This window comes from Bactrocera dorsalis, chromosome 1 (assembly GCF_023373825.1).
Source record: "Bactrocera dorsalis isolate Fly_Bdor chromosome 1, ASM2337382v1, whole genome shotgun sequence".
NCBI lineage: Eukaryota > Metazoa > Arthropoda > Insecta > Diptera > Tephritidae > Bactrocera > Bactrocera dorsalis.
Genome location: NC_064303.1, coordinates 21,204,443 through 21,226,088, shown reverse-complemented (window position 1 = coordinate 21,226,088; position 21,646 = coordinate 21,204,443). Strand labels below are relative to the sequence as shown.

The 21,646-nt window shown below is 35.6% G+C and overlaps 1 long non-coding RNA gene across 1 annotated transcript in view; it reads right to left on the bottom strand.

Annotated features, from left to right (window-relative positions):
• The window catches only part of LOC125780225 (uncharacterized), a 341,973-nt gene that overhangs the window by 249,567 nt on the left and 70,760 nt on the right, over positions 1–21,646 (bottom strand). The window lies entirely within an intron of this gene.

Genomic DNA, 21,646 nt, shown 5'->3' with positions numbered 1-21,646 from the left:
TTGCTATAAAGTATATACAGATAGCAAGTCGGCATTGCTGGCCTTGCCAAAGATTATTTCCAGAGCAGTCAACTTCATTTGCCCATAAGCTGGCTTCCTGGTCACAGCAACAAAAAAGCAAACGAGTTGGCTAAGACAAAAGCCTCTTTAGACAAATCCGAGGAAGAGTTAATAACATGACCCTAATAAAGCATATATGGCCTACTACACTTGCAAGAGAATCGTCAGGAAGAGTTGGGGCCTTAAATCTAGTATAATCATGTAGATGTATACGGCTGTCATAAGACCTATGTATACTTACATATGGAGCTTTGGTATGGTGACCAGCCCTAAAGAAACAATACAACATTATGAAAATAAATGGGATACAAAGAGCATCATGTGCAGGTGTTACTGGTGCAATCAAGTCATGTCCGACTGACCCATAAACATCTTTATTCATAAAATAGCAGTACGTTCTGCAATAATAATAAAATAATTGGGCGGTTGCAATCAGAAGAACGATGGACATAATGATATCTTAAACCACCTTAATGTTAATAAATCAGACTACATTCTCCCAATGCTGGATTTCAACAGATACTTCCAGGTGAAGGTACCCGCTAGACGAAAATGGAGAAGGTGCATAATAGGGGAGGGGGGAGGATACCATCTCTGTCTATACCGATCGACGGTAAATGGACTGCGGAGTAGGCACGGGAGTATTTTCTGATGATCTGGACAATCCTCTCTCTATCAGTTTACCGAACTCAGCTAGTATTTCCAAGCGGAAGTACTGGGCATAGAGAAGGCCTGCGAAGCTCTATTGAGCAGTAACGAGCAGTTACGTAAGGCAGCAATATACCAGGCGCGCTACTGATCTTGTCGACGCCCATGACAAATATCAGCAAAGTCCTTAATTGCAAGAAAGCACTGAGCTCACTAAAAGACAAGCTCCACCTAGACTTGATCTGGCTTCCCGGCCACAGGAACATTTTCGGCAAGGAAAAAGCAGACGAGTTGGTAGAGGCGGGAGCTTTCCTTAACGAATTCGAGCCAAAGCTAACATCTAGTCCGATAGGATCGATCAAAATAGAGATCATATACAATTTCAGCAAGTTGCAAACAACAGATGGAAAAACATAACAAAATGCAATATAACAAAATCTTTTGAACGATTAGTGCATCAAAATGGCACAGCCAATGCTAATTGAGTCCGAAAGACAACAGGGCTGGACTTTTGCCTACCTATCCACCTAAGCCCGCTGGAAACAATCAAGAGAGAGCTTTATGCACAATTTGAACAAATATTTTAGAATAGATGGGAACTATGTGGATCTAACACTAAATATGACCCATTTTCAGCAAGATTTATCAATTTTTATCAATATACATATATTTGATATATTCCATAAATCGAATCTAAGAGAAACTATAGGACTGTTTTTGCTTAAAGGGTGCAAAACTGTACTATATGAAGAGCAAAAGAAGTGGAGGATAGTTAAATATTTTCAAATCTTCTTTTTAAGTTTCCGGAGGTACCGCTGTGATCAGTCACCTAGTCAAGTCTTATATGGAAGTAGCTTGATGTTATATCATCATAAGTCGCTCACCAAAAGTTGTGTTTTGGCTTTACGAAACCGTCGTTAAGCTAATATGGTTTAATGATATTATTGCCTGGTGGAAGGTACTCGGTAAACTCAAAGTCGCTTAACAGCCATAACGTGTTCAATAAGCGGCTTTTATTGACATCAGTAGTGCACTACATCAGCAGCGACAGCATTTAATTACATTCTACATTTAGCACCCGTGGACTCTGCTATCCGACTCCTTGCAACCTGATCCCACTGAGCGCCAGAGACATCATCTCTCATTTCGACAATATCCTGGATAATCTGGACCATTGCGTTACTGATTATATAGCTGATAGTATATTTTCCTGGCAAATACATCCGAGGGATATGTGGGTAGGATGGAGTTACTGGAGAAGATATCCAATGAGCTTTTTCATGGAAAGATAGAGGCTCAAAAGGAAAACTTTTCTTTCATATCATTCTTACTAATGGAGTTTGCGTTTCTGACTTAATTTTTACAGAGTTATCGTACTTCTTATGATTGTGAAATAATATTAGAGAGCGTTGTTATCGAAATAGTTTTGTCGGTAATGAGATATATAGATTTGAGATTTCAGTACGTTGAGTGGTGAAAACATGTTTTACGGCTGCTGTTTGAATCGTATGTTGATAAGGCAAGTAGTTACCGGACTTGAATTATTGTAAAAAGTATTTTCTAGGATTTTGCAGCAAAAGAATTATAACTACAGCTCGAGATCTGAAACTATATCATACAACCAAATCCACAGAGAAACAACTTAGTTGAAACATTCATAATCGTTAGAAAATCATATTCATTCATAACCATAATAAGACAATGTAGGAATGTGAATTTCTGGTAACTGCTGAGAACATTTGAATACAGCTTCTTGTACCTGACCAACTGTTGATCATTTCAGTACACAATTTGATTAACCTACAACCCTCAAACTAAATTTGTAACATCAATGAAGCTTGTACTAAGATTTTACTAACCTTTAGTACTACACTTAAGTTCTCTTATTAAATTGCTGTTGCGCAGCTACAAACTCTTAAATATTTACATAAGTATCTGCATATAAAGGGTGATTTTTTAAGAGCTTGATAACTTTTTTTTAAAAAAAAACGCATAAAATTTGCAAAATCTCATCGGTTCTTTATTTGAAACGTTAGATTGGTTCATGACATTTACTTTTTGAAGATAATTTCATTTAAATGTTGACCGCGGCTGCGTCTTAGGTGGTCATTCGGAAAGTCCAATGGGCAACTTTTTCGAGCATTTCGGCCGGAATAGCCCGAATTTCTTCGGAAATGTTGTCTTCCAAAGCTGGAATAGTTGCTGGCTTATTTCTGTAGACTTTAGACTTGACGTAGCCCCACAAAAAATAGTCTAAAGGCGTTAAATCGCATGATCTTGGTGGCCAACTTACGGGTCCATTTCTTGAGATGAATTGTTGTCCGAAGTTTTCCCTCAAAATGGCCATAGAATCGCGAGCTGTGTGGCATGTAGCGCCATCTTGTTGAAACCACATGTCAACCAAGTTCAGTTCTTCCATTTTTGGCAACAAAAAGTTTGTTAGCATCGAACGATAGCGATCGCCATTCACCGTAACGTTGCGTCCAACAGCATCTTTGAAAAAATACGGTCCAATGATTCCACCAGCGTACAAACCACACCAAACAGTGCATTTTTCGGGATGCATGGGCAGTTCTTGAACGGCTTCTGGTTGCTCTTCACCCCAAATGCGGCAATTTTGCTTATTTACGTAGCCATTCAACCATGACAATGAGCCTCATCGCTGAACAAAATTTGTCGATAAAAAAGCGGATTTTCACATTTCGAACCGAACACTGATTTTGGTAATAAAATTCAATGATTTGCAAGCGTTGCTCGTTAGTAAGTCTATTCATGATGAAATGTCAAAGCATACTGAGCATCTTTCTCTTTGACACCATGTCTGAAATCCCACGTGATCTGTCAAATACTAATGCATGAAAATCCTAACCTCAAAAAAATCACCCGTTATAAGCATGCGATTATATAAATATGTATATGAAGTACACATGCTAGTTAAAGTAATGCAAAAAATTGCATGCAATCTCAGCTTATAGTTGGTGATTTCGCACTCACTCCCCCACCATTTTATGCACCATTGCATGTCCGCGTGACTGACTTTTCTCACCTCTTTTTAATATTCATTTAACTTTATTTGCATTTTTTGCTTGTCTCAACTGTTGTAGGTACTTGTGTGCACACACTCAAACATACATGCATATGTATGTATGTATATGTGTTTGTATGCCAAATGGCATCCAGCTGTTCGTTGGCTATAAAATGATGAAATGACACACATAACAATTTGTTTTGGTAATTTCGTTTACATATTTGATTCGGTAAACGAATGGCTGAATGAGCGCTTGAGTGACAGCCGAAAATTCTCGCATTACAAGCCAAATAATTTTAATTAGCAGTGGTAGAAACTTCTAAGTATCCTTGAGGTGTTTGAGTATAATTATTAATTAGCCACCCAAAAGTGATTATCTTAAGGTGAAAAAGCAAGAAGTTGCAGGTACCTTGTTAGATCAAGTAAATATGTGAAGGTATTGTATATTCATGCTTAATCTGGTGACCACATATGGCATTCCGGCAAGTTTGATTTTACAGCCACGCAGCGCAGACAAGCACAACACCACGGCCTCTACATATCCATATGTAAGTCCGCATATGCTGTAGGTACGTACATATGTACTATGTGCTCAGGTGCATGCGTAACTGGCATTGGAAGGCCTTGTAAGTGCAAACATAATAAATTTGGATGCCAAGTTGCATTATAAATGAAAGTGATCGTTGCATAAATGCACGTATGAATTATCTGTAAGTATGTTTTCAATTATTTACATGTCAGGCATTAACAACCACGTACCTATTAATATATTGTGAAGTCTTAAATCCCCTTCTATATCTAAGCTGTCGATTATTTAGTTGCAGATTACATTATAAATGTAAATTAATAATGTTATTAGCACCAAGAATTTATATATAAATATGTCTTATATATATTGAATATCTATAAGTATATGCGTATGGTATTTAAGTTAAATCATGTTTAGCAGCCCAAGGGTATGTGTGAATTCATCCATAAAGTTAAAGCTGCTGTTTTATCTATAATACGTAATCCTACTTATCTTTTTTACTCGAGTTGATTTATATTATTATATTTTAAAACTAAGCCCAGTACATATTTACGCTTAGAAAATCATATACTACTTTTAAAGGGTGATCTATTCCGAGGTTCCAATACTTTTTTTTAAGAACACAGAAACTTCAAATTGAATGGGGAATGTCGGTTTGGAAACAAAACTCCATCGCATTAATTTTTTTAATATTACTATTTTAAAATATTGGCTACAGCTACATCTTGGATAGTCCACCCGTTGAGGCCAATTTTCGATGATTCGCTTGGGCGTTACGACTGGTAACTGGCGAATGATACCCTTCATGTTTTGCTCCTAGGCCTGCATCGAACTTGGATTGTCCGTTTATGTAGAATTTAAACTTTATATATACTTTATATATATGTATATATATATATACAATCCCTAAAAAAATCCCCACAGGAGAAAGTCCAACGGTGTGATATAACACTATCTTAGTGACCAATCGACCGGCCCTAAACGCCAAATTATTTGCTCACCGAAGTGAGCTATGATTGTTGCGATGCGTAGGAAGTGGCGCCGTCTTGTTGAAACCAAATATCGCCGAGTTCACGAGCTTTATCTTCGGGGATCAAATAGTCGGATATCATTGCGCGATAACGTTCACCTTACACGGTTCCATTCTCACCGCCATTAGTTTTGAATGAATATGTGTCGATTCTTCGACCGCCTCACAAACCTTATCAAACCATTCTTTTTCTGGATGAAATAGCAGCTCTTGAGCCTTCAGAGCGCACTTCGATCCAAATGTAGCAATTTTTCTAGTTTACAAACTCGTTGAGCCAGAAATTAAACACATGACTGAACATCTCGAATCTGATGTGGCTCGAAAACTTTGGATCTTCTTGGAACTTTCAAGAGTCCATAGAGCGAAGCGATAACGCTTGAGAAGTACGGCTTCAGTTTTTGCATAAGCTGTTTTTTGTACGCTTTCAATTTAAGATCTTGACGTAAAATGCGCAAAGTCGTTCCATACGTCAGTTTGAGTTGCTGCGAACGACGCCGAATCGAATCTCCTCGGTCTTCTTATACACTCTCAGCTATGACTGCTATATATTCTTCACTGTGTGCTGGACATGGTGAATTCGTTCGAATATTATAAAATAATGAATGCTTTGTCTCAAAATGAGTGACACTGTAGCAAATTATGCACTCAGTAGGGTAATTTGTAAACATTGTGCAGGCGTAAGTCTTTCTACGGTGAAATACCTAAAAATACTGAATAAAAATGACATGATAGCTTGACACGACTCACGCGTGATCTAAAGGTATCTTTACTTGGATCACCCATTAACACCTAAAAAAAAATCGCGTTATATACATATTTATATATACTCCTTGACGTTCAGGATAGTTCGGTATTGCAGTTGGGCGAACTTAGATTACTGCCACGCCCACAAAACGAAATTAATCGAAAGCCTGTAAAGTGTTTAAGCACTAAATGGTTTAACGCACATATCTTCCAACCAGCTAAAGCTAAATCAATCAAACTTTCTGAGAAGTTCTTTTACACCTCCTCATACACAGCGGTTCGACATCGCGGTTTCGATAAATTAGTAAATTAGTAACTTCTTGGGAATATTCAAAATAACTTAAAATAGATCTCTGTCTTGGCGATAACCTACTCATTTTACTTATATCTCGAGAACATTGTGGATCGGAAAGCATTTCGTAATATAAATCGATAAATTTGCTTAACGTACTGTGCAGTTATTGATTTTTACTGGGTATAGCTGGGATCTGCTATCATCAAGAAGCTCATCGAAGACCGTAGCAACTTTGTTGTTGTCGAAAAGAAGTAAAAATTAATTTTACCAAAGCAACTTCTTTCGAATTTTAACTCTATATCAAGTAGAAGAAACATTGTTATTAAAATAATTTTTGAGCCCTTTTTATATCTAAATACGCTTATATTATACTTTGGTCATTATTATAGACCGCTTAATGCAAGTACTATCTTAAAATCTTAATGATTTACACTCGTTATATTTAGTTATAATATTTACTTGACGCATTATTGTTAAATTCTGAGAAGTATTTCATAAGTAATTAACAATAATTCAAGCACTTTAAAATGACTTCACCATTACATTAGTTTATTTAATGTTACTTAGAATTTGGAGAACAGTTGAGTCGCTAATACTGTTTAATATAACTTTAATACGCTAATGTAACGCTTTCGCGGAACTCCTTAAGTTCTCATACAAAGTGCTTTTTGTCATTCTCCGCATAACCAATGCTAAGTAGCTTCCTCAAACAACGAAGTGAAAAGCAATTTTAGAAACTATTAAGAGAAAACAATAATGATTAAGTAAATAAGACATTTGAAAAATAATAAATCGCGGTAATTAATAATTTAACTACAGTTATTAATATTGGCAACCATAATTATGACATGATAGTGATTAGTATGTTGCTTGTGATTTTCTAAATGTTAGTGGAAAACTCTCTGTCATTTCAAATAAAGAAAACAGGGAAACAGTGAAATTTGAAGAATCTTATGGAATTAGCGCAGTCATCGATCATTACCACTTTAGTACTTAAGAGTTAAAGTGCTAATGGGGGATCCCTACAAATATATTCTTATCCATAGTATATATTTGATGTTTCGGCGAATACAAAGTAAAATACAAGGCGCGTTCCAAAGTAAATATGACAACAGAACAAATGTTTTTTTCGACAAAATCAATTTATTTTCTTCAAAATAGTCTCCTTCTGATTCAATACAGCTTTTTGCACGGTCCAAAATTATGTGTTTTAGATCGTTGGCCGGTATGGCCGCCAGTATGCTAGTGCAAACCTTTTGAATGGCGTCTACGTCTGCATAACGCTTTCCTTTCATGGGCAAATACATTTTTCCGAAAAGGAAGAAGTCACATAGTGCCATATCAAGTGAATACGGGGAGTGGTTAATGGTTAAAATGTGATTTTTGGTCACAAGCGTTCTTCGAATGTTGGATTCTGAGCAATTTTTGGTCGTCAGTGAATTTGTGTGGAACAAACCGTGCACACACCTTTCGTAAACCCAAATGTTCAGTCAAAATGCGATAAATCGACGTTTCGGAGATGTTCAATTCCATTTCCATGAATTTCAATGATGATTTCGGCTGATTTTTGATGAATTCACGCACGGTTTCGATGGAATTTCCGGTGATCACAGATTTTGAATGGCCCACATGTTGATCGTAATTTTTGTCCTCACGACGACTTTGAAAACGTTGAAACCACTCGTGCACTCCACCATGAGATAGGCAATCAGCGCCATAAACTTGTTTCATCAATTGAAATGTTTCGGTAAAAGTTTTACCAATTTTGAAACAAAATTTAATGTTGGTTTCTTGTTCGTTTCGCACCGATACTCAAACATACTGACACTTAAAACGCAGTAACTTCACTTATAATCAATGAAATGTCATGAGACTCTCACTGGACAATCGATAAAGATAGCAAATTCTAACGCACCAGTCGACATGTAGATGCCGCGCTGCTGAAAAATCATGATTCAATTTTTGTAAACGATAGAATTAATATTTTCAAAAGCTGTAGCATGCTCTTTAGTTGCACAACCTTATAGGACTGAATCTGTCCAGTGTTTCCGTTGAAAACGTTGGAAATATTAATAGAAATATACATAAGAAACAAATTAACCCCAGAAAATCGGACAGTTTCACAAGATACCAGAATCGTCTTCCGACTACCAGATCACTGCAGTGTCTTCCATCACAATTATTAAATAAAGCCTTCTTATTCTGGCAAATAGTGGGTTTACAACAAGATATACCTACATATGTACGAGTATATACAGATAGATATTTAATCGACAAATATGTTATATATCGTCACCTGAAATGCAAATTAACGTAACAACATTTTCAGAAATTTACAGTGGCATGAATGAAACACGGAATAAAATGGAACATGAGTGAAACAAAATATTAATATTGGTTAAAACTGGTTTATATATGACCGCAGAACCAGAAAATGTTGACCATATTTAATATTATGTATACAATTTGAAGTAGTGAAGCGTAATCAATAAGACACTCAATTTCGAATTTTTTGATGATACGTTATTTTGCATTTCAGGTGACGATATGTAGTATGGTAGATATTGCTGAGAATCGTTGGACACAATCATAGCATGAAAGAAATATGGGCCGCACATGCCGACTATTGAAATTCGAATAACATACTGATTCTAATAGGAGTATACAACATTTATTGTAGAAGCTGTCAATAGGCAGAAGAAGAGGAAACTATAAAACATTTTCTATGCAAATGCAAAGCTTTGTGTAGGAAAAAGTATTTTTTAGGGGGCATAAAATAATTAGGCGATTTTAATCCCGGTGGCTTTACAATGAACCGATGTGCGTCAGACATCGACCTTACCTTAAATATTAGACGTACATATGTTCAAAATACAAGAGAAACAACAAAATTTCTCACCCACCCAAAAACTCCACAGTTTTTCGAAAAATTTAATCGGTTTTAGTTGGACACTTTTCGATAAGAATTAGGCACCATTGATACATTCTATGTGTGTACCTATGTCGCTATTTCTAGCATTATTTCTCTCCTATCCGCAGTGAAGTTTCATTCGATGAGAACATAGGTTTACTTATACCTTGAACGTTTCTCAATTGAGAGGATTCTTAGCAGAGTTTGTAGTAATTGTTTAAGACAGAGTTTGCTCTCAATCAGAACCCGAACATATTTACTTCTGTGAAAATATTTCATACACGGAAATTTTATAACTTTTCCTGTTCTCGTATTGAATTACGTCGCGTCCTTGCTGAAAAGTCTTTGCACTTATCTTACATACGAGTACATCACTCTTAGATACTTATCAACCAACCCAATATCGTCGGAATATCTGACAAAGATTACTACGATGGAAAATTATAATTATTGAGTTGAAGAACTTAAGGTATTCGTACTGACGCTTGTAAGCATTTTTCATATCCATTGTGATAGCGGAGCGTGTCATTGTCCTTGAAAAATAAGTTGTACTAGCAACATCCTGAAAATGCGGTGAGTATGTGGCAATGCAAGTTCAGTCGGCAATCTGTCAACACGAGATCGATTTAACAAACATTTGACATTTGAGAAAAAGAAGAGTATGCGTATTGAATATATAAGAATTCTTTGACTTCGCTTTGATTTCAAAAACGAGAAGAGATTACCAATCGATATTTTTCTTTTCTTCAGTTTCTGAAATATTTTGCTTTGACAGTAATCGACTGGTCTGCTCTTCTCAGCTTATACTGCGTTCTCTTCCAGCAGTTCCTTCAACGATTTCAGTTCCATAACGAAATCCCGATAGTTAAAAAATAAGTTTTTAGAAGTACCGTAGAAAGCCTACTGCGTTTATAAACACAATTTGTAACTAGAGTTCAACAGATTAATCTTTACTCTCCAGTATCGGTCAAAAGAATTGGAAAAATGTTGGTATTGGTCAGACATTATCATGTATATAACTCGTTCATATATATACTCAAATCAACATCTATAGATCAGTTTAAGGTTTTTTTACAATAAAATTTATTGCATACTAATACTCAAACGGCACCGAAGAGTAGGTGCAGTTTAAATTAAACGATCCACTCTAATGAATAAAGTGAGCCTCATTTGAGTGAATTTAAAGTAACGTGGAGTCAACTGAAATATGTATAAAATACTCATATGGAAATTGTTTGAGTTCACTTTAACAAACATACAAGCATATATCATTGGCGAGCTTATTGGTGATCAACTACAGTTTCACCATGAATTTATCTTCTTGCTTATGTTTTCAATCCGTTTGATTGATTGGTTGCTCTTTCAGGTCTAATTGCAACATTTGTCAAATTGTGGTAAAAGCGATGACTGAGAATTTGTGTGGTGTTTGGGCCTGTTGTATAGACGTTTTCGTATCTGTTCTACATACATACATCGACATTTGGTTATTTGAATGAGTATATTTGTATTGTGGCCGAAATACTGTCAGCTCCATTAGTTTTATTATTAATATTATAATTTTTAACAATTAAGAAATGGCTAAGTTCGGGTATAAGCGATTATTTCTTAGTTTTGCATTTTACAAACTCGCTCTCTCAATTTTATTAAGATAACTTAAATATTGGCCGATATATGCGGAAGTTTTAAAATCTTTATATTACGTATAGGGGGGCTAGGGGAAGTATTGATCCGATTCAACCAATTTTTAACCACGGACACACTGTTATCAGCAAAGGATCATCTCTAAATTTCAAAAATATATCCCACTCATTGATTTTTTTGGTGAAAAGTCAATTACAAGCACTGAGCTCCACATATTCGGAAACTAGAGACTTGAATAGAGTATAAAAAACACGTAACATAATATAATCATAATATTTCCCATCCGAACTTAAGCCTCCCTTACTTGTTTTTATTTTTTTAATATACTTGTAAATTTTACTAACTAGAGTTATTCAAAAATAAAATTAAGTAATGTTCCTGATCATGAAAATAGTAGTGTCCATTTTGTTATAGAAAAATTGGAATAAATATTTTCGATTTACTAATATTTGATACTAAACCCTTTATTTTTTATTACATCCCTACACTGACGTTGCATACGGAATAATAGACCCTGACCTCGTCTCATTAGGATTTGTCCATATGACTCATTGACGTTAGTCAAAGTTGAGTTCTACTTGATGGATTTGCTGTTGCTACAACTCGTTTAAGATTTCCCAACAAATTTTTGTTTGAATTCAGGTCCAGTGTTTACTCTGGCCGGGACATTACGTCGATCCTTTCTGATGCAAACCGCTTTTTAGGTTGTTTGGTCGTATGTTTTGGGTCATTATCCTCTTCAAACGTCTTTTTTATAGATTTTCTAGCTGACAAATAATAACATAAACTCCTTCAACAGTTTTACATACCAAGTTTAGTTTATGATGCTTTATATCAAATATGTAGCACTATCACCATAGTACGAAAATCAAGTCCATACCATAATGCTCAGACCACCATGTTTAAAAATTTTGTAGTATGCCTGGAATGATTTTATGTGTTTGGTAGTGGACGTACATACTTTCTGGACCCAGCTCCACCGAAACTAAGCAATTTTGTTTTCATTGGTTCACATAGAGATTCCGCCATTTTGTAGATGGTCAATTGACAGGTTCTTTTGCGGACATTATTCTTGCAGCCACATGTTTCTTCATTAAATGAGTGTTTTCTGACGAAAAAATTTTTCCAATTGATCAATTCGCAAACTTTCAAAACGATAGGGTTTACTTGACCGACTGTACATACGAGAATCTAAGTCATCGGTGGGTCACCAGGAGGCAGCACTCGCCACAAATAATGGTTTACGCCGCTGTCATCGCAGATGGGCGCTCTCCAATTGCTTTCATTGAGTCTAGCGTCAAAGCGACATATTACCGGGAAAGTGTTCTGAAGGCTGCTTTAAAGCCGTGGGCAAACAAACATTTCGGTCACAAACCATGGACGTTTCAACAAGACGCAGCACCGTCTCACTAAGCGCGAGTGAACCAAGAATCGCTGAAAATCAACGTTCCGAACTTCATTACGACCATGCAATGGCCATCGAATTCACCAGATGCGAATCCAATGGATTATTCTCTCTGAGCCATTTGGGAGAACAAGGTCCGAAGTAAAAAATACACCAGTCTCGAGATGCTAAAGAAAGCCATTGTTCGTGAGTGGGCCAAAATATCGGTAAGTCACATTCGGACAGCTTGCAATTCGTTTTTTGACCATCTCAAGGCCATAGTTAAGGCAAAAGGTGGTCATATCGAGCAGAAGGGAATTGGTCCTGAATTTATGATTATTTTCACACATTTTGTACTTTAAAATAAATAAAAATAATTTTCCAAACCGAATTTGTGGCTATTTGAATTGGTTTCAGTGAGTGCTGGACTCTGTAGTTGAGAAGCCAGATTTTTTTTTCGCACAGCTGGTTACTCGATCAATAATAGGGTAGGTTAAAGATCAGCTATTATACTTGCTTGTGTTTTTCATTTTGTATTTTTCTGATGATTAAAATTCATCAGCTGATTGCTATCTTTTCAATGCTCACAACCAAAATTACAGCTCGGACAAGAACCGGTAGGGTTAAATACAGCTAAATTTATAGTGTAAATCGAAACAGAAAGTTTCATCCCAGTTTTAACTCGAATAAGAATTAATAAGATTTTTATTTTGTTTGATAAATCGTTCCAAAGTTTACTTTTGCTTTATATGTAAACGAAGCAAGATTAGTTAAGTGATCAACTAACACCTATGCGAAGAGGCTATACGCTTTTTCTTCATAAAAAAGCATTTATCCTTACTTTCAAAATACCGAAACATGCGTCACTCAAATGCTGTAACTCACGAAGCAACAGTTTGTTAAGCTGGTTTCCATAGCATATATTATAACCAAAATTTTCAACATTTTTAAGTTAAATAGTTAGACGATAAAATAAATATTGTCTTTATCTATTGCAATTAAAAGCTTTCGAAAATAAAAAACCTATTACTTAAAGTCATTATTTTATTTTGTTAACTAAACTCGTATATTAAAACAAAACGACAACGATTCAGTTTAACGCATCGTCAATCAGCGCATAAACTGACATTTGTTCCAATCTCGCTTTACGAAAACTCTGTCAATAATGCTGATCGCTCTTATAAGAACATTCATTTTTATTTGATAGACAATATTGACAAATGCTATGCAATAACATAAAATAATAATGCGACGATAAATGATTGCGATATAAAGACCGAACGGCGGCGGAGCATTTGCTGGCATTTGAAAATGAGTGGAAGTGAATGTACACATCGAATGCACGATCCAAGCACGAATCCACCAAACCTGCGTAGAGCGCATAAAATTTTTGCTTGAGACCTACACTCATGCATAAATGCATGCGCTCATAAATACGCACACATATACACACAGATGTGTGCACATGCTGAATATCAGGTGTTGCCGTGTTTAAGTCTCGTAATTTTCAAAAATTGATTAGTTTAATTGATGTTGTGTGCAAAACCAAAATGAACAAAGCTGATAAAAATATTTCATAACTGTCAAGAACACTTTTTTAACCGTTTTACTGTTTTTTTTTTATTAATATTTTGATATATAGTCGATGTTCAGTCAACGGATCATCAGCTGATCACTTAGTATAAACTGGCAAAGTGTGACCCATATTACAGCACATAGTTTTTTGTACACCTAAAGTTTGTATTAGAAGCATTTAAGGAGTTACTATTTTATAATTCCAGGTGTCATTTTTGTAGAGCAAATATTTTCTTACAAAACTATGAGTTTTCCGATTTATGATTTTTGTTTTATTGAGTTATGATGTTTTTTGGCCTTCCAGAGGATACTTTGTCTAAGACTGGGAGTCCCCTCACTTTCGTGAACTTCTACACATGGATCCATCTTTCGGAAACAGAATGATCTTCCCGTTACAATTAAGAGCTCATACTTGAAGAAACTTCCTTAGGGATGCCTAAGGAGCTATTTTTATGAGCAGCAAGCAATAAAAAATACTCGTTTGTTTTACTCACCCGAATATACATATAGCCTAAGGTAAAAATAGCCGGTCATAGCATAGTTTGCAAATTTACGATATCGAGCGTGGTCAAAATCGAAACTCATACAAGCCCAATAGAATTAGAATTTTGATATTTATAGTGTCACTGATATGTCCCAATTCTTTTGAAATAGTAGCAGAAATCAATCTACGTCTTACCAGTCTTGAACGATACAATACAATGGCAATCATCAAGATGTCAGTGCTGTCTCAGAGAGCGAGGGGGGATTTATAATTCTTAATTGTTGTATTTTCTTCGCAAAACCTTGTTAGAAACCTCAAGCGGAATAAATTCGAAATTTGACAGGGCAAACAAAGGATATGGACTTGGACAACTTTGAGTAATCGGTAGCCATTCCGCATTTTATATAACGGGTGATTCAAGTACAGGTACTTTTCTATAGCCTTTTGTCGACAGATAACGCATGAGTCGTGTCAAGCTGTCATGTTACTTTTGTTCAGTATCGTTTGGCATTTCATCATTGGCAGGCTTACGGCTGAACAGCATTTACAAACCGTTCAGCTTTATTACGAAAATTCTGTAAAAAAGTGTTTCGCTCATTTTATAGTCAACATAATCGGCCTACTGAGCGTACTATTCGCAACACCATAACCCATTTCGAGACCCAGCATACATTATTGCATAGTATTCGATCGAATATACCTCGTCGAGCACAAAGTGAAGAAAATATAGCAGCCGTGGCTGAAAGTGTACACAAAGACCGTGGAGAGTCGATTCGATGTCGCTCGCAGCAATCCGGACTGACGTATGGAACGATTTTATGCCTTTTAAGTCTTCAATTGAAAGCGTACAAAATACAGCTTGTGCAAGGACTGAAGGTTGTGAAAAGTTCCAAGAAGATCCGACGTTTACGAGCACAAATTTTGTCCGGCGATAAGGCCCATTTCTGACTCAATAGGTATGTAAACAAGCAAAACTGTCGCATTTGGGAGGAGAGCAATCTGAAGAGATTCAAGAAAAAACAACGATTTGGTGTAGTTGGTCCATATTTTTCAAAAAATTTCTTCAAAAATGATGTCGATAAGATCGCCACTTCCTAAATATCGTATCAAGCAATAAATTTATTGAGAGAACACTCCGTGCGTAGATAATTTCACATTTTGGGCAGGTCGATTGGCCACAAAGATCTTATGAGAGAGACAAGATTAAGGACTGTCATTTTTGTAAGGCAAAACCTTGTGATTATATGTTGACCTGAACATGGTAACATAGTTCTATGTTTATACATAAGTACGAGTATATTATAATACTAAATTTCATGCCAATATTTAAAATATTTTTCGAGTTATTGCTCTAACAGTGGAGGTACCTCTAGTATTTTTTTTTAATGGGTGGTTTTCATGAAACGTATCTTTCATGAAATGTATCTTCGTGAAATCGTATCTTCACTCCATCGAACCAGTGCCGAAACTTGTGAAGTAAACCTTCTTTTATTGCAAAGCTAAAGTCTTTTCCGCCAATGTGACAATATCCATTCATAATAGGGGTATTAATTTCAATCGCTTTTTTATACACAAAATAAAGTTCACGTTCGCACAAATTCACAAAATCATTTTTAAATTCGTCACTCTATTTTTAACTCAAATTGTTCCGCTTCTTACATCATTCACTTTGGCTTTACGCGCAAAGTGGTGAACAACACCTGTCTCTGACTGCTGACAGCTGACAGCTATAGCTATTCACATTAGACAGACATTAAACGAAGCTTTATAGCATAAATGAATTGGAATTGTAAGAAGCGTGTTGGCGGCACATTTCTATATTTAAAGAGCAACACATACATATAGATATGTATATGTAAACCGCAAGCGCTTAGTTGTCATGCCATTGTCAATTTACACCAAAATGTGATGCCAACACGTTCACGCCGCGTTAACCGCTGAAGCGCTAAGCATATTTACAACCGCATAGAAATGCATTGCATTGCATTTTTTTTCATTTTTAATGGACAAAGCCAGAGCCAGTTTTATGCCCGAACGATGTTTTATAGTTTATTGGCGAGTGCATTAAATCACCGCAACATGGCTAAAGTAAAGTGTAGCGTCAAATTGCAGAAGCAGAAGCAATCACTAGTTATTGGAGGGTAATTAAAACTCAAGGCTTCCGCATACATTTGTGCATTTTAAACAAGCTGCATATATGTACGTGTATATATGTATAAGTAACTACGAATAGTATAAACATGCGAGTATCGACTAAACATTATTAATATATCAAGTTTAGGTGCTTAGACGCTTATAAGCGCCGGATAGTTGCCGTGTGCAAGTGCAGTTTCTGTTGCATGAAGGATGTGTAGTCACGCATTTGCATGTTTTACATATGTACTCGTACTTTTGTTGGCGCCTAGAGTGAATGCGCAGCTAGTTCATTACCAAAGTCAATGTTGCTCATACGCCATGGCGATTGTAAATACCTCAAATATGTTGGTAAATTGAAAAGAAATACCCAAGTATATATCAATATCGAATTATGAATCGATATGAAACAATGCATAGGAATTTTTTTTTTTTTTTTTTATCAAAAATGTATTAAATAGTGTGAACAGAAATGTTTTCCTCCGTTTTTCAGTCCCTTGGACTATCAAAGACCGTTTAACTTCTTCAAATATCGATTATACCAATGGGAACTAGTACAATACGGTATTTCAGCACATACGAAACGAATATGCCAACAAATCTTTATATATATAAATGTTCTGACCGTGTGTTTGCATTTGAACTGCTCCTAAACGGATGGACCGATTTTGATGAAATTTTGTGTGTATGTTCAAGGAGATTCGGGAATGGTTTAGATTTACAATTTGGTCCACTGGAAAAGGTTTTTTAAATTATTTTTTCATTTTTAATCAATTGTTAATTTTGAAATATTTGACCGATAGATGGCGCCACCATCGCAGTATCCAATATTTAAACCTTAAATTGGCGTAAACGTGTATTAAACAAAACGATGCCAAAGTAAAAGGCGACATCTGTGGATCAAGTTTTTATATTGTGGACAGAGTTGTTCGTTCTTAAGTAATAAATTGGGTGATTCAATACATCTATGGGTAGCTATAACATTTTTTTCATACCTGCTAACTATTGAAGGGGGTATCTTGACAGGCAATTTAAAATTGCAAAAGGTCTTGCATAAAAAAATAGCGGCATAACTGAAGTGTTGATAAAAATTTGAGATATACAGAAATCTTTTCGAAGCATTGCACAGAGCAATACAATATTTAAACGGGAACGATGAATACATATATGCGTCAATTTCAAACTGACCCTTCCTGAAAAATAATAAAATCGCTAAATATTGGGAATGGTAAAATAGAACTGCAACAAATACACAATGCAATAATTTAAAACTCGCTCATTTATCACTCGATGAATATCCCAAAAGACTGATGCCATAACCTTGCCAGCCGATTTTTTTGTCTTTCCACGCTTGAGAACCGTTTCTTAATATGCAGTCCACCAGGCTGACAATCGATTGGACTCGATTGATTTCACTGATGCACAGCCCAAATTCAATAGTATTTTTACCCCAAAAACCAATTCTTTCTTAACGCACGAAATGCTTTTTGATTCATTTTTGTTGCTTCATCAAAAATACGATTATTTCTTAACTAATACTTACAATCTAACTAATAGAAATCATATAGATGGCATTAGTAGTACTACCTATGTATCAGCCACGGTAAAACGTAGGCGGATCCCCCAGTAAATATATAAAAATATTGCTTTTGTTTATTAGTAATCGAGTTTATGTGGGCAAAAAGGTATGATTTGATCGTTACTCCATGATTTAAGTCAGACCTTCTTTGGTTTCTGCTTAACTTTATACTGCTGAATACCGGCTAAATCTTAAAGTCTTTCCAACTTTTGAATATCTTTTGATTTATGAGACATCGGCCTGATATTTTACACACACCTTGTTTTTCCGAAAAAACTGCTAATTTCTCGGAACTGCTGTAATCAACCACACTTCATATGTATTTTAAAAATTATTTTTATGAAATTTGGCATAGTGAACTATCCAATGCAGCGCTGCAATCTTCGAACAGATTATTGAGATCGGATCGCAATAGCATATAGCTACCATATAAACGGACCATTTAAAATCAAGATATTCAAGTTAACGTTTTTTCTTGGTTGTGACTTCATTACCATTCAAAACTAAGTGACTTATCTTAATTAAGTATTTAGCGCCATTTTGGCTTGTGCTTAATGAAAACATGTGTAGCTGAGCACTTGCACACATACATATCTACATCGTACCGCCATATCAATCTTTTTGGCACATAGTGAGTGTTTGTCATTTTGACATTTAAACAGCTCTAAACTCATGTCTCGTCCCAATTTGGTACCAACATCTTTAAAAGCGTATATCAACCAAATTGAGAGCGACATGCGACAGTTTCGTTCAACCGAATTTGATTATCGACTATCCTCTTCTCTGTCAGTTGAGCTGTCAATCAAGTGAAGCGGCTAAGCAATAGCTGTTGAGGGCATTAGCAAGGCAATTCAGAAGAAGCGGAGTCGAAGAGTAAGCAAGTTTTTCGTATTTCTAACATTCACTTCGTAGGTATGAACAGCCTAAACGCAAGGTTATATTTGAAAAAAAAAAATTAGAAAAAATCTTTGCATTAACCAAATTAAGCTGTTATTTCATTATAATATTTTCGCTAATGTTCAAATTATCGTTGAATGGAATTTTAATGTAATAAATATAATAATGCGAAGTTGATTTCTCTGATGAAACGTTGAAAGCCATAATTAAGCTTGACTTTTCGGCCGATTAATGCTGCGTTCGCAAAAAACGTGTGGAAGAGTAAGTAACGTTAATTCATTGAAGATGATGCGCCGTTTTCTTGAAAAAAAAATGTAAAAATTTAATTAAAAAATAGTTTGATAATTAAATATTTTTTCACGAGTTTTTAACACGTTGACTGCCAACTGCTAACGGGTGGATTTGAATAGGAATTTTTACTCATTAATAGTATTTTTGGTGTTGGAAGATATACTAAAGGCTGGCCATAAGCTATTAGAAAACTTTATATCTTGAAAACATACTAAATTTATATCATTCAAACAAAATAGGAGCTAAACTGTTAGTTGCCTGTAGATTTGGCATCAATTGTAAAGGCTACAGCCGTAAAACAATTTCTTCAATTTTATGTCCAGAATAAAATACCTTATTTTTCCAATTTGATTATCTTGGACAGATCTGCATAGGATTTGAAGAAAAGTCTCTTAATTGACTAAAAATATATAGAAACAGGATAGAAATGTAAATACTTAAAAAAAATCTTTCAACTCCTAAATAATGTCGTCTATTTTTCATTCTCTTGACGGTTAGAATTGTATACTCATATTCTTTTGGTCAAATAATCAAAGATTTTTTATTGGCTTTCCTCAAAGTATATCCTTTTGAAATTAATCTTCCAAATTTCATAAAACGTGGGCACTAGGGCCAACACGCTACAGCTGCCAACAGTGTACTTTACCTTTGTGCCCTTAAGCACATACCATTGTCTCAAAATGACGATTTTCAAAGAGTCTCGTTGCGAGCAAGTTTTCTCAAGAACCATGTGACCTATCGATCTAACTTTGTGTAAGCTACTTCAAAACAGCAATACCTGATAATACGACATACGTAAAAAACTGAATTTAGAGACCATCAATAATCGAACTTTTCAGTCAAATATTAAATAAAGGGTGATCCATTTTGAGGTTCCCAACTTTTCGAAGAAAAAACACAGAAACTTTAAATTTAATGGTGGGCGTTTATTATTATTTGAAAGAACATTCTTTGGCATTTATTTTTTGAAGATTATTTCTTTCAAATGTTGGCCAATTTCCGATGACTCCTTCGAGCATTTTGAGAGGTAACTGGCGAATGACACGCGTGATGTTTCGCTACAAGACCTGAATGAAAGCGAGATTGCACGCATAGACTTTAGAATTTACATATCCGATCAAGAAAAAACTAACGATATCAGAAGAACTTGGCCGCCCATCAGCCGACCCAAGCCATAAAATTATCTGCTGTCCGAAATGTTCTCTCAATAAACCCATTGATTAATGGGATGTGTGGGAAGTTATGCCATCTGGTTGAAACCAAATGTCGCCCAGATCCCGAGCTTCATTTTCAGATATCAAATAGTCGGATATCATGACGTGATAATGGTCGCCCTTGACGGATACGTTCTCACTGGCAATATAAGTATAAATGGATCAATGATTCCACTAGCCCACAAACCATACAAAATCGTTATTCTTCTTTGAATGAAAAAGCAGCTCTTGAATCTCTTTGTCTCAAATGCAGTAATTGTGCTTGTTTACTTACCCATCGCTGCGCAAAAGTTGGCTCTAAAACGTCGGATTTTTTTGGAACTTTTCAAGAGCTTATGGAGCGAAGAGATTTCGCTTGGGAAGGTCGAGTGGCGTCAGTTTTTGAAGTATTTTATACGCTGTACGCTTTACGTCAAGTCGTTCCATTCGTCCGATTTGCTGCAGAAGTGGTCTATTCGGTCGAAGATTATCCAATCTTGAGACTCATCAAGATTGGTTATGGTGTTGCGAATACTACGCTCAGTGGGCCGATTTTGTTGACCAAAAGTTGAGCAAAACACATTCACAGAATGTGAATTTTCATAATAAAGTTAGATGATTTGTCAAGTCGTAAGTCTTTCCATGACAAAATGCCAAGTAATACTGATCCAAAATAACATGACAGCTTGACACGACTCACGCGTAATTTATCAAAAAAAGGCTTTTGAAAAAGTTACCTTTACTTGGATCACCCGTTATGAATAAGAGAATCTGCCACTAAGTTACATTGGACATGGATTTAGGTACTTTGAATTAATTTCTCTGAGATCTGGTCAAGCCACTGCTGATATGCCAGATTGTCTTACCAGTGCGTGTTTTCATAAGAAAAAGTCTTAACAAGTGTAAATCAACATATGAAACAACAATATCATCAACATTTTTAGTAGCATTTGATATCTCAATCATCGTTCGAAAGTTACACAATTAAAGTAATTACATATGTGCGTTTACATTATATAATCATTAAGTGAGTAAAACCTTAAAGTACCTTGAACAACATATTTTGCTAATGCATTCATAAGATACGAATCGACTCTCCATTGAAACTCTTGCGACTGCAAGCTCAATAAACTGCGGCAACCTAGAAGCAATATGCGCAGCTTAGCAAGCCCATTAAAAAGCGAGCATGTTAAATGCACATCATTATATAAATAACATTTTCAG